This window comes from Lactuca sativa, chromosome 1 (assembly GCF_002870075.4).
Source record: "Lactuca sativa cultivar Salinas chromosome 1, Lsat_Salinas_v11, whole genome shotgun sequence".
NCBI lineage: Eukaryota > Viridiplantae > Streptophyta > Magnoliopsida > Asterales > Asteraceae > Lactuca > Lactuca sativa.
In genome coordinates, this window is record NC_056623.2 from 81756782 (window position 1) to 81772840 (window position 16059).

Here is a 16059-nt window from a genome sequence, read left to right on the forward strand (position 1 = left end):
GCATCTAAAAGGACAGGTATTATACTCTGGAGTTCATCAAACTCATAAATTTCCAAGCTTGGGACATAAGATCCTAAAAATGGACTCAAAACAAGAAATAGCACAACAATGAGCAAGTTTCAAACTTGATACCTCTGGAAGATGCACCAACAAGCGTATAACTTAGATCCAAAAGCTAGATGCTCAAGCTATTCTCTTTCAAGGCTCCTTCTTCTTTAATGGACAAACATAACAAGTCATCACTCCACTAGATCCACATGAGAAAGCCACCAAGATTCAAACTTTATGCTTTCTAGAGCTAGATCAATATGATTAAGGCTTGGATCTACAAGCTCTAAGCCAAGCAATGCTTCCTCAAGAAACTCCTTCTTCTACAATAAGCACCAAAACTTCACTAAATCTCCAAAAAGCTCAAGAATCACTCAAATGGAGGCTTAGGGTCGATTTCTAGGGTTTAGAGAGATGGAGGCTGAAGATATTAGGGTTAGGTTATGAGATAAGGAGCTTAAATAGGGTCCACGACCCTAAAATAAGGTTCGGGTCTGATTGGTGTACACCCAACATACATATGGTACGCCCAGCATACTGCCTTTTTCACTAGTACGCCCAACGTATGCTTTGTGCACGCCCTGCGTACTCGGCTAAACCTGAAACCATGAAACTTCCGAAGACCATAACTTCTTCATTATAAATCCGTTTCTGACGATCCTTATATCCACGAAAAGGTAACGAGAAGCCCTACACTTATATCAACTTTATTCCTCCTGAAGCCCACTCAAAATCAGATCCAAATTTAATGAAAAGCCCGAACCAGCGCCTTTAACAATACTATTGGGCTCTAAAGCACAAGCCGAAATCTTTTATCACACAACCTACCTTACCCACATCCCAAAAGGGCCTAAACCTTTCTCCTTCAAAGCCTCAAAACCTTCTCATACTCGGATTAAGGCCCACGGGCCTTAAATCACAAAACAATCCGGAACAGGATGTTACACATTGTCATCTGCTATAGCCGGTGACAATGACAATATGTGAACATATATAACAAGTTAAATGATCAAATATATACAAAAATAAAAAGTTACCTAAATATGAACAAAACGACAAAGATGATTACCCTAGTAAGTCATTTCCAAATTCAATACCAGATTACCTTGTTGAAATATATTCCAATAGTGATGAAACCTGATAATAACATATTAAATATAATTAAATGATGAATAACCTAAAAAAAACAAATTATTTACTATTAATTATTACTTCCATAACACTAGCCCATTAGTAAATATTACATAATATATCTCACAAAAAGTTCATAAATTATGTAATATATCAAATCAATATATGTTTTTAATGTTCTTAACGGAAAATAAATACGTCAGTGAAGAAAGATGGGTCCTTTTTGTGTTTTCGCACACTGTAGACATGGTAATCAGTAATTACTATTTTGACTTGGAGGAAATTCCATGTTTGCCCCTGTTCGGAAATCATACAAGACCTGAAAGCGAAGGCCATATGTAGTTTGTCTGTGAATGACAAATCACATGGGACCCGACCCATGAATTTGGGAGTCTAGCATGTGGTGGTGGAGCCCCATATTCACTATAACACAACCCAAAAAAGATTAATACGATCATTTTGTTTAAATATTTATGTATAAATCTTCAATATAAAATCCTAAAATAAACTACTTGCGTATTCACCCTCTCAAAAAGTCATGATTCATATGGAAATTTCACCACACTTGAAGCTTCTCTCTATGCCAATAAATCAATAATAGCACATTATTCTTGCAACTAACCATAAAAATATTTTTATGTAAATGTATCTTGTAGAGGACAAATTGTTCTTTTGAGATTGGATCCAAATCCATACTGTTTATTGTTTATTGAATATGTTAATGTAAAAGATAAAATGCAATATGTCAAGGTGGATGATTTTGATCATGATATTTGTAGTGTTATAAATGAAGGGCTCCAAATAGCAACATTCTTAATATGTTACATAGCAGTTAGCCACGACAAAAATACAGTACACATAACGAAATTAAATTTTAAATACATGTTTGGGTTCAAAATTCGATACGAAATTGACATGGTATTAAGATGTGTTCATCGTGTTTTTTGTGTTTGTCTAATTAATTATTAATTAAATAAGCTAAAGATTTGTTTTATTTAATCTTTTTCGTGTTTATTGTGTTAGTTTTTATCGTGTTTTAATTAGATCGTTTTTGTGTTAATAAAATATAACCTGGTGTTGTGTCATATTCATTTCATATAAATAAATGGTCGCATCGTGTCGTGTCAGCTAAAAACACAACATGACTGTCCAATTTGCAACCCCTATTCGTAGTTATTAGCATGGTCAAATTTCACAAAAATAGTTATTTTTTGGTTTTCTTTTGTGGATTATAATCGTATTATATTTCTTTTTTGTTTTTAACCATTAAGAGGTTGTTATCTTTCCCAAACAATTGTCACTACATAAAATTTTAATTTTATAAAAATTATTATAGTTTGAAATTTATTCGGTTTAAAAACTCAAAAAACTATTTAACCGCTAAAATTTTGATTTCCTAAAAATGAACTTTAATAGCTCCTTTTTTTCTCAATGATTACATATAAAAAAAAAATGATTGTTAAAAAAAAAAAAAAAACTAAACTACAATAAGTTTTATAGATATGGGAGGATCTAATATAAAGTCCAAAGTTGCTCTTGAATGACGATGAAGTTGAATATATGTTAGTATGCCACCCTTAAAAATTGTGCACATCCATTTTCCTCCTGTTAATAATATTTTACATATTAGCCTAACTAAGTTGTTATGACATATAACCAAGATAACCAAGTTGTAATTTAAACCAATATAGGTGATATGTGACATGGACAATCATCAGTTAACGATTGTCATTTGCATGACATGGCTTTGAAGAAACAACGATGTGTTTAACCAATATATTTTATATTAGTTTATAACCCGTAATAACTATGGTTATAAAATTAATTAAATTTTCGCATTAAAAAATCAAAATTGTTAATCAATTATTTTAAATAAATTATTACTTAAGAGATATTTTTTTAGTTATATAAAATTATAATTGTTGATTTAAATAAATACGTGGAGTTATATCATTTTATAATTTATATTAATTTTATTTTATTTTTTAATCTAATGTTATTAATTTAATATAATTAAAAGGAGAAATTTAAAATTTGAAATTTAAAATAAAGAATCAATTATTAATTTAATAAAATTAGAGTGGGAAATTTAAAATTTAAAATTTGAAATGAATAATTAATAGGTTGACAAGTGACATGATAAATGATATATAACATTAATGAAGAGTTCTAATTTCATGACACTTGTTTAAACCTATTCTTTTATTAGAATAGGAAGATTTTAAAGTTTATTAAAACTTTTTTTCTTTTTTTAAACTTTGATGTCTCCACTACCATCATCATTTTTCCTCCCACAAAACAACCCTTCATACATAACACAAATAAAAGAATCACACCGGTGTGATATGATAATTTTAAATGATTATATATGTTGGAGTCTTCATTTTCTCCCTAAGAGCTTTTTTTAAGAAATAATTTTTAACTCCACATATATTTACAGTAAATGTGAAAACCTTGAACAAAAATCAAATCCAAAAAACTATTGAAAGCATGATGATTTAGTCAAAAATCTTGTTTTGGAATTAAGGAAATTCTTTGTTGCTTATTTTAGAGTTCTATATGGGCTTATGAAAATAGTGTGCGGGGTTGTGTAGTAAATGAGTAAGGTGTTGTTTATTTTTCCGAATCCAAAATGTTTGCAGTCTGCAGACTACATCTGCAAGCCTCTGCGGCAGAAGAGGTGCACCAAATGTCTGCAGTCTGCAATAAAAAGATTGTTTATTTTTAACGTTAGCAGTTGCTGAAATAAACTAATTTTTCAAACTTAATTTCATGTCATAAACATAAAAAATGACATTTTCAACAACAAAAAAGCACATAATCATCATGATTTCACTTTTTCAGCAAAAAAAAACAACATATAAACACAATAATTTCACATTTTTTGTAAAAAAAATATAAACACCATTATTTCTATTTTCAGCAAAAGAAAAGCATATAAACATCTTATTTGACATTTTCAAAAGCAACACATATACAATGGAGGGGATTGGAGGTTATAAGCGATGTTTTTTTTGTTTAGGTTAAAATGAGGTGCGAAGACCTTTGAAAACAGTGTTCCATGTCTGCGCCAGGAAGACCTCGTGCAGACATTTTTTGATTTGCGCACTTCCAAAAAAACAAACACTCTACGATGACATATGTCTGCGCGTTGTCTGTGTGGCGCAGACAAAAGTGGTTGCGCATACCTGCACACACACACAAAAAAAAAAAAAACAGCCCCTACATGTAGCTAATATTTATTTGATTATGTAACCAAAAGATTTAAAAATAGTATGTAAAATGACAAGTGATTTAAAGATAACCTATTTTCTTTTCAAACACAACCTCAAAAGTGCATTTCTAGCAGCATAATAGCCATTTAACTTCTTCATAATGTCCTTTATGTGGATTACATATAAATATGTTGACAACATTCACAGTATGAGCAATGTCTCGTACATACTATAAAATACATCAAGTTGTATGTTGTCGATGCATAAGGCATTTTTGGACCTTATGAATAGGGTTTATAAGGCGCACATAGAAAAATTCATCATAGCATTCATTGATGATATCCTCATTTATTCAAAGATCACAAAGAACATTTGAGACTTGCCCTTGAAACCATGAAAAGGGATAAGCTTTATGCTAAAAATTTCAAATGTAAAATCTAGATACTAAGTACAATTCATTGGTCATGTGGTGAACAAAGAACTTAAAAAGGATCTGAAAAATATTGAGGCTATTATGAAATGAGAGTCGCTGAAAAGTCCAAAAGAGATTAGAAGTTTCTTGGATTGACAAGTTACTACCGAAAATTATTTTTTTTTTCTAGAATTGTTAGTCCTTTAACAATATTGACCTGAAAGAATGTAAAGTATGTATAGACAAATTTTCACAAGAGTTTACAATGTCTATTTAGTAAAAAAAAAGACTTTAACACAGAGAAGCTAAATAAAGTTGTTTAAATATTATGATTGTGAGATTTTATACCACCTGATGATGATGTTAGGTCCATTTGCATTATCTACATAGCATGGCAACGTTGCATGGCATCACTGTTTGGCTACATTACTTGGCATCACTATTTGGCATCATTGCATGACAAAACTTGTAACACCTTTTTCAGATATGAGATCATCTTTAAATATTAAACTTTTATTTTGGGTGGCCACGGCGTGGCAGTATTGATTTGGTTTGCGGATTTAAATCACGCGCCACGGTGTGGCCATAGGTGCTACGACGTGGCAATTGTTTTTTAGGAAAACCCCTAATCATTGGGCATTGGGTCCAATTTGAAAAACATTAAGGCTAGGGTTTCATGATCATTCAACCTTCATCACCCTCTCAAGACCAGAAACACTAACTCTAGCCTCCATTGCAACTGTGAGCTCATTCTTGGTGTTTTTTGTGATCTTTGAAGGAGAAGGAAGCCCTTTGCGTGGTATTTTACCTTGCATGCATCATCTACATCAACTAGAACATCGTTTGGACCTTGGTGAGTGTCCAAGACCTAACCTCTTCCTTGCTAAGTTGCTAGATCTTTAGATTTTGTCTCTTTTCCTCATGCCTTGATGGGTTTGAGTGGTGAGATCTCATAAAGTTTGCAACTTTATGAATCTCAGGTTATTTTGAGTAATTAGTGCTTTGGATCTGAATTAGAAATGAGTTTTGGTGTCATACATGAAATTTTGGTCATTAATCCTCATTTTGACCTAATAGAAGTTCAAGACATGCATGTCTAAAAAGCATGGATTTTTATGTTAGTAATGGTGCTAGAAAACTGTTATGGAATAGTTGGACAAGTGGCCTTCAAGATTAAGTGCTTACTGATTGAGCCATGTTTTTTTTTGCTCTTTTTGGACCTAGGAGTTGAGATCTTTATCTCTTAGGGAGTCTTAAGGGATAAAGTTGGAAATTTTATCCATTTACCATAGAATAGACCAGATCTGAGCTTTGTAGTCCTTAGAATCCAAGAAAATGATTTAACTCATTAATCTGTTCGGAATCCAGTGCCCACGATGTGGCCTTAGGTAGCCACGATGTGACGACTGCGCTAGAGCTCGTCTGTTTTGTAGTTTCGTTGCCACGACATAGCCAAGGATGGCCACTACATGGCGAGTAGCTAGAGGTTGATTTTTGACTTTTGACTGTTGAATTTGACCAGGTTTAACTTTAGGTCATTTGAGGTATTTTGAGTAGTAGATTGAGGCTTGGTTACCGAGTGTTGAACATGTGACCTTTAGAGGTAGTGGTTGGAACAATGATCCATTCACTATCATTCAGATTGTGAAGTGAGTATTCCTCATTGTACTTGTGGGTCGAAGGTGTAGGGATTTGAGCATACTAACACTCCTAAGGTGTTTATGCAACCCTAGAAACCTTGGATCTATGTTTGACTAAGATACATACAAAATTTGATTTCCAAGGTTCATAATCCTATCTAGCATACATGGGGAACTTTTAAACATAAAAGTAAGCTAGAAAAACATACCTTGTAGTAGTTTGGATTCCTTGAAAACCTTGAGAGCCTAGCACCCCAAGTGTGATGCCTCAAATGTCTCACACAACACCAAATGCACTTGGAATAAACTTGAGAGAAATGTCACACTACTTGAAATCGTCTAGGCCTCTTCTTTCTTGCTTACGTGTCGATTTTGGTGAACATAAGAATCCTTATATAGTGTGTTACAATTAGGGTTACACCATGTAAACCCTAAATGTCATGACCTTTCATTTCCATGACCCATGGGTTCTATATATACCACGGAGCATCCATGGAGCATCCTATGGGTTTTAGCCCAACTTGATAATCCATGTAGCATTAGCCCACTATATAAGTATATGAGTGATTTACACAATCAACACATATATTTAATTAGTCTTCTTTTGATCACTTAATTAATTCCAAATTAATTCTTGATCAACACTAATTAAATAATATTATTAATATATTAAAACTTATAATATATTAATAAACCATAAGTGTTATTTCTCTCATTTTAGTCTATCTAAATGCATGATGCCATGCAACCCAAATGGACCATGTCAAACTGGGTCAAGCACATACCAGAAATAGTTATGGACTTAGACACCTTATCCAACAGTCTCCCATTAGGATAAGTCTAATAACTATAACTGCAAGTATGACTTCAGGAACCGATCAGCAATCGTAGCTCTTTCAAAGTCTCTCGAAACTAAGATGATGATGATATGCCATTTAAGATAAGTGATCATATAATCCTTTGTTCTAGATATCAACTGGAAAAATACATGGAACGATGTCTTACTTATTGTCCAGCAGTTTGTTTCCCGATTTCCGATTTGTTTGACAAAGAACTTAATTGAACAAATCAACTTAGTTCTGATCGGGCACGGTACATAGGTCAAACAAAATCATCGAGGGGCCCAGATATCGCTTCTAATCCAAGAAGGAACAGATAAACTTTGACTCATATGCTTGTTCTACTACTTGTTGAATCACACACAAAAGCACGTTTTATAACATCGAGTTACCAATGCGTTTTCGTACGATCAATGCATAACCAACTCATAGGCAACAAGTCATATCTCTAGGTTTGAAGACTTATATGATATTACCGTCTCACGATCACCCGAGATAAATTCCATGAAGTAATACCAGTGAGCGTGGGTTGAATCCAATACTCAGAGCTTATGAACACTCATGAGTGTTGTAGCTATGTCCAACATCTTAGACCTCTACAAGCCAACCCATGACACTCTTAATTCATACCTACTTCCAACATATGACCGACTGTGGAGAATTTGAATAATATGAAACAACATAACATAATTATTCTGGAAGTCAAAACATGCAAAAGAAATAATAGTAAACGATTGACAAAAGATAGCAACACTTTACTCATAAATAAACACAACTTTTATTCATCATCAAATGTCAATTACACTTTACAAATTTCAGAGCTATCTAACTACTAAAATTAATATCATCCTTCAGCCCTATGCACCTCGCATGCTGGAGATGCTTAACCCTACCCAATCCCTTCGAGAGGGGATTTGATACGTTCTCATCCGCTGATGCCCTCTTTGCCACGAGGAGTCCTTCTTCTATTCGATGTCTGATGAAATGGTATTTTCTGTCGATGTGTCTGGATCTCCCATGATCCCTTGGTTCTTTCGCAAAGGCAACTGCACTTTCACTATCATAGAAATTTTCCATAGGCTCCTTTATAGTTGGTACAACTCCAAGGTCTCCAATGAAGTTCTTCAGCCATATTGCCTCCTTTTCCGCCTCGCTTGCCGCTATATACTCTGATTCGCAAGTTGAATCACCCAATGTCTCCTGCTTGGAACTTTTCCAAGAAATTGATCCTCCGTTTAAGGTAAAGACCCAGCCTGACTGAGAGCGGAAATTATCCCTATCACTCTGGAAGCTAGCATCATTATACCCTACAACTCTCAAGCCATGACTCCCACCGAGGGTAAGGACCCATTCCTTAGTCCTCCGAAGGTACTTGAGGATATTCTTTACCGCGGTCCAGTGAGTCTTGCCAGGATTCCCCTGATATCTGCTAACCATGCTAAAAGCAAAGGCTACATCAGGACGAGTACAAGTCATAGCATACATAATTGAGCCTACAACGGAAGCATAAGGTACTCGACTCATTTATGCTATCTCAGCCTCGGTACTCGGGCTCTAAGTCTTACTCAATCTGGCGTTACTATGGATAGGTAACTCTCCTTTCTTGAAATCTTGCATGTTGAACCTCTTCAGCACCTTATCCAAGTAGGTACTCTAACTAAGTCCAATTAGTCTTTTACTCCGGTCTCTCAAAATCCTTATCCCTAGAATATAGGCAGCTTCCCCTAGGTCTTTCACAGCGAAACACTTCCCATGCCAGGACTTCACTTCCTGCAAGGTTGGGATGTCATTTCCTATGAGTAGTATGTCATCCACATACGGTACCAAAAAGCTAACTATACTCCCACTAGACTTGACATATACACAAGATTCATCTTCATTCCTCGAAAAGCCAAACTCTTTGACTTTTTCATCGAAACAAAGATTCCATCTACGAGGTGCTTGTTTCAATCCATAGATGGATTTCTCAAGCTTACACACTCTATTAGGGTATTTTGTACTGACAAAACCCTCTGGCTGACACATGTAAACATCTTCAGCCAAAATTTCATTAAGGAAGGCAGTTTTGACATCCATTTGCCATATTTCATAATCATGAAATGCAACAATGGCTAATAGGACCCTAATAGACTTAATATTTGCTACTGGTGAAAAGGTCTCATCATAATCAACTCCCGAAGTTTGAGAAAAGCCCTTTGCAACCAGTCGTGCCTTATACGTGTGTACATTACCGTCCATGTCGGTCTTCTTCTTGAATATCCATTTGCACCCAACTGTCTTACGACCTGATACATTGTCAACCAAGTTCCAAACTTGATTGTCATACATGGACTGTATCTCGCTGTCCATTGCCTCTTTCCATTTAGCAGACTCAGGGCCTGCCATGGCTTCCACATAGTTGTTAGGTTCATCCAGACTTACCAATGCCCCATCACTGATAAGTGTCTCACCTTCTGCAGTAATATGGAAACCATAGTAGTGCTCAGGTGCATTCCTAACCCTTGTGGAACGCCTCAGAGGTACAGACTCGTCCATTGGATCTACAAGAGTTTCCTCCTCAGGTCGACTGCTAGGCTTTGAAGTTCCTTCACCACTTGACTCTTGAATTTCTTCGAGGTCAATTTGCCTCTCACTGTTTCTTGGCTTATGAACTCTCTCTCTCTCTCTCTCTCTCTCTCTCGAAAGACACTCATCCTTGCTACAAAGACCACATTCTTACTGGGTCTGTAGAAGAGGTAACCAAAGAATTGATGTGGGCAGCCAATGAAAATACACCTCTCACTTCGAGGTTCGACCTTATCGTGAGTCTCACCCATCACGAAAACCTTGCAACCCCAAATCTTGATGTGGTCTTGATTAGGAACTTTTCCAGTCCACATCTAATAAGGAGTTTTGGCAACTTTCTTTGTAGGGACTTGATTAAGGATATGGGCGGCAGTCTCTAAGGCATACCCCCAGAATGGGATTGGTAGAGAACCTCGACTCATCATGGAATGAACCATATCCAACAAGGTTCGATTACGCCTCTCAACCACACCATTCAACTGTGGTGTCCAGGGAGGTGTCAATTATGAGACAATCCCACATTCCTTAAGATAGTCGAGGAACTATGTACTAAGATACTCACCACCACAATCGGATCGAAACATCTTAATGTCCCTGCCCAATTGATTATCGACTTCTTGTTTAAACTCTTTAAACCTTTCAAAAGTCTCTTACTTATTCTTGATTAATTAGACATATCCATATCTACTATAATCATCTGTAAAAGTCACATAATAACGATTAGCATCCCTTATGGCAGTTTTGAAGGGTCCACATACATCTGTGTGCACTAGATCCAACAAACCTTCACCCCTTGCACAAGAACCAGTAAAGGGTGACTTTATCATTTTTCCAAGTAAGCATGATTCACAACTATCATCTGACTTTAGGTCAAATAACTCCAAGACTCCATCCTTTTGGAGTTGGCCTATGCGTTTCTTGCTTACATGTCCAAGACGACAATGCCATAATGATGCTTTGTCCAAGTTATTATTATTAGAAGAATCAATACACGTCACATTATTTCCTAGGTTATCTACAACATACCCAACTTCATACATACCATCACAAGGTAATGCTTATTAAAGATAGCATTTATTCCACCAACTTCATTATCAAAAGAAAAGGTAAACCCTTGTTTGTACAAAGCGTGAAATGAAATAATATTTCTTTTCATTTCAGGCGAGTAACAAAATTTATTCAAATATAATGTAAACCCACTACTTAGCAACAAAGAATAAACTCCAATCTTGGTGACAGGTGAAGCTTTCCTATTCCCCATGATCAAGTTTATCTTTCCATGCTCCACATTCTCACTTCTTCTTAGTCCCTGCAAATCAGAACATATGTGAATTCCACATCCTGTATCAAGGACCCAAGAGTTAGAATAGGGTGAGTTATTAGACAATATTGTGTAAATACCTGCATGGGTGGGTTTCACTTTCCCATCCTTAATATCTTGCTGGTACTTTGGGCAATTCCGCTTCCAATACGAATTTTTATGGAAATAGAAGCATTCAACATCTTTTGGGTCAGAAGAAGGAGTGACGAAAACTTTCTTGGTTCCACTTGAAGAGGAGTCATCAAGGGTCTTACCCTTGGTACCCTTCGAAGGGTTCTTCCTCTTTTTCCCTCTACTTTCCCCGATTGCCAGGACAGGGGCGGAGTTTGGAGTAGGAGTGGTAACAACCGACTTACCTTTAAGACCTGTTTCAGCGGTCTGTAGGACTCCTTGAAGCTTGCTAAGGGTAACTTCCACCTTGTTCATGTCGTATGTCGTGCGGAATTGATCATAACACGATGGTAAGGAGTGCAAAATGATATATATTGCTAACTCCTCAGGGAAGTTCACATTTAGCTTCAGCAGATGGTCCACATACCTTTGCATTTTCTGCATGTGGCTCGTGATGGGTTCACCATCCTTCATCCGGGTTGTTATCATGGAGGAGATGATTTCATATCGCTCTTGACGAGCACTCTGATGGTAGCGGTCCATCAAATCCTAGTGCATCTCAAAAGGATAGTAGTCCTCAAAGGACTTTTAGAGCTCGGCTGTCATAGTGGCCAACATGATGCATGCCACTTTGGTAGAATCTCTTTCATGTGCCTCATATTCAGCGACCTCCTCAGGAGAAGCAGGCGGCTCGGGTACCTTAAGCTCCTTGTCGAGGACATATTCCTCGTCCTCATACCGAGTTACCATCCTGATGTTCCTGATCCAATCCATAAAGTTGGATCTATCAAAGATGACTCTCCCACAAAGGTTCATGAGAGAGAAGGAGTCGGTAGGGTTAGAGCCAGAAGCAACATTATTGGAAGACATCTGAAAAAGAGGAAAACAAGTTTAGATTAGATATTCAGATAGTCCTTAATAAAACACCCACATGTAATATTAAGGCTAGGATCCAATCACAATATATTATAACTTAGAAGAGGGATGCAGTAATATAAGTTATAACATATTTGAAAGGTAGGTGAATGACAATTCACCAATTTCCACAATGAAAAACGAAATAAATTATTAGGTAGGATGTCGAGGATCACAAAACAAGGTGTGAAGTAACCATGCAAATTACTTGGTACCCTTAATGTTTTCACTCAATCGATGTGCCGGTTAGCCACATGCGTTCCACCAACCTATGAAAAACCTTAAGTCACCCTTTGCCTACCTTGTTAAGTCCAAGTTAGTGTGCCGGTTAACCACACACGCTTCACTAACGACTTAATCAAAGTGCAAAGTGTAATTTCATGGGTTAGCACCTTATTCACATTTTCCTAAAGTAACTAAGATTGGGAATTTATAAAAACATTTAGTTACTTTAAAATAATCATTATAATTTTAATGAGAAATTTTAAGTCATTGTCCTTCTCGTTCGGCTAACGAGCCTCCACCAGTCAAGGAAGCGGTGTGTGAGAGTGGACACCCATTAAGCTGTCATTTTATAGGCGACAACCTTATATCCCCTGATAGACCGGCTTCGTGAATGAGGCCTACTAACGGTAAAACGACTTGATATTATATATATATATATATATATATATATATATATATATATATATATATATATATATATATATATTATTAACTTATAATATTATAAAGTATAAGGGTTGAATTTTAACTTTTAGAATTATCGGGGTTGGAACTAAAGTTTACTAGATGATTTTACATGTTCCAAAACTTGAGGGCAAGTTTTGTAACTTTACAAAAAATTTCAATTCATAACTTATGAGGTATTGTTTATTAAAAATGAAGACTCTTCATTTTTTATAACTTATGTGTTCTTTTAATGGATTTATTTCAAAGTGACTTTTGGTTATCCATAACTTGAGGACAAGTTATGGACTTTATTAAAACACATCATGATCATGAATTAACTACCAATCAATAGCACATAATTCCTATGATCTTGCCAGAACTTATAAGAACATGAATATTCATATCAAAATTTCAAGAACATATGAACACATATAAACATGGAATTTTGATATTAGCCATTGTAAATGGATTAGAACAACCATTACACCATCTAAAACAAGTTTTAAAACACCAAAACAGTTTAGGGTAATGTTTCTAGTCCATTTCCAGCAGCAAAAGTCGAAAATTTGCACTCTGCCTGGCCAACTCGTCGAGTGCAAGAACTAACTCATCGAGTTGGTTGAAGATACACTTGGGTTTTGATCATACTAACACTCCTATGGTGTACATGCAACCCTAAATACCTTGGATCTATGTTTTCTCTGTTATACATGCAAATATCAATTTCCAAGATATTTATCCTAACTAGCATATTATGAAGTACAAGTAATATAAAAATCTAGTAGAATTACATACCTCTTTGTTGGTGCTCGATTCCATAGAGCTCAAGAGCCTAGTGCCCCAAATGTGACACCTCAAATGGTTCACACAACACCAAATGCACATGGAATAACTTGAGAGAAAATGCACACTTCATGAAATCGACTTTCCCTCTATGTACACACATAGTGGCCGATTTTTGCACAAGAATAAGATGCTTATATAGTTGTTACAATTAGGGTAAACCCTAATTGTCATGGCTTTCCATTTCCTTGGATCCATGGGTTCAAATACACCATGGAGCATCCATGGAGTATCCTATGAGTTTTAGCCCAACTTGATAATCCATGGAGTCTTAGCCCACTATACAAGTATGGATGATTTACACAATCAACCCATATATTTAATTAGCCATCTTTTGATCACTTAATTAATTCTAGATTAATTCTTGATCAATACTAATTAAATAATCTTATTAATATATTAGAACTTATAATATATTAATAAACCTTAAGTGTTATTTCTCTGATTTTAGTCTATCCAAATGCATGATGCCATTCAACCCAAATGGACCATGCCAGGTCGGGTCAAGTATATACAAATTATAGTTATGGACTTAGACACTAATCCAACAGTCTCCCACTTGGATAAGTCTAATAACTATTATTGCAAGTACGCCTTCACAACCCAGCCAGCAATCGTAGCTCTTAAAAGTTGTTGCCGAACTCTGAACAAATCAATGACGCGTCCATTAGATAAGTGATTATATATTCCTCCATTCTAAATATCATATGGACTGAGACATGGATTATAATCATTCTCTCAGTCCATTTTTGTTTCCCGATTTTTGATTTATGACAACTGACTAATTAAACAAATCAAATCAGTCCAAGCTTGGCCAAGCACTTAGGGGTGTCATCACTAAATCATCGAGGGGCCCACATATATCGCTTTTATCCTTATGAGGTAAAAGGAATGGATAAACTTCAACTCATATGCTTGTACTAACTACTTGCTGAATCATACACAAATGCACGTTTTATAACATCAAGTTACTGATGCGTTTTCGTACAATCAATGTACAACCAACTCATAGTCAACAACTCATATCTCTAGGTTTGAAGAATATAAGATATTATCGTCTCATGATTCACTCGTGATAAAATCCATGAAGTGATTCAAATGAGCATGAGTTTAATCCAATACTCAGAACTTATGAGCACTCATGAATGTTGTAGAAACCATTGCTATGTCTAATGCACCTTAGACAAATCTTACAAGCCAGATTCATGACAGTCTTAATTCATATCTACTTCCAACATATGACCTGCTGTGGATGGTTTGAATAAAATAATTATTCTGGAAGTCAAAACATGCAAAGTGAAACACAAGAATAATACTAATCCTATATGACCACAACACTTTGAGAGTAAATAAAAACACCTTTTATCTAAACACCATATTGATTACTCATTATTCAATGTTTCGATTTTATCAACTTAATACTTGAATAAAAACAATAGTCATGCCATGCACCAAGCATGGACACTATGTTTCCCTATGGTCCTTTCTTTTGTGAAATAGATCAATTGAACACGACTCCAATGATGCTCATTTCACAATCTCAATCCCTATTGTAAATGTAAGAATACCAAACTCTTGCCATTTACTGTAATCTGTTAGATTCTAAACTTATATGCAATGATTCCCTTGTAATGACTATGCACATAAGTCACAAAGACTTGGAAACAGAAATTACAGAGTATTCCATTGGAAAGCAATTCCATGGAATCGAAGTCTCAAATTCAAAATTCATTCCTTTGAACATCCTTCTTGCATTAAGCTTTCTAATCTCACACAGATTCAAAGAATAACTTCCGCCTATGGAAACAATTCCATATTACCATTATGACTATCACTTCTAAACAAGAGTTGCCTCTTTTCAGAATATGTCAATATGGTCCTTTCCAAAGTTTAACACTATACTTCCAATTGTCCACGAGCAACCAATCTTTGGTAAAGACATTTCAAGGCCAAGTATATGTACCATTATTATTTAGGTATATGGGGAAAATGTTTCTTGATGAAGTTCATAGTCAAAGTACTCAGTGCATCCCTGAAGCACTAAAATATACTTGGTTATTAAACCATTTTATTGGTAGCCGACAATGAAAATTGATATTGTCAAATATATTGACAATTGTTTAACTTGTTCATTAGTGAAAATTAAACACCAAAGGATTTATGGACATAGAACCACTTGATGTTCCATAATGGAAGTGTGATAAAATCATCATGGATTTTGTCACTAATTTACCAAAAATGAAGATCGGTCATGATATGATATCGGTATTAATTCGATAGACCAAAAATAAAATTTTCCTTGCAGTAAGATAAACTTGATTGATGGAAAAGTTTTCAAAGTTGTATG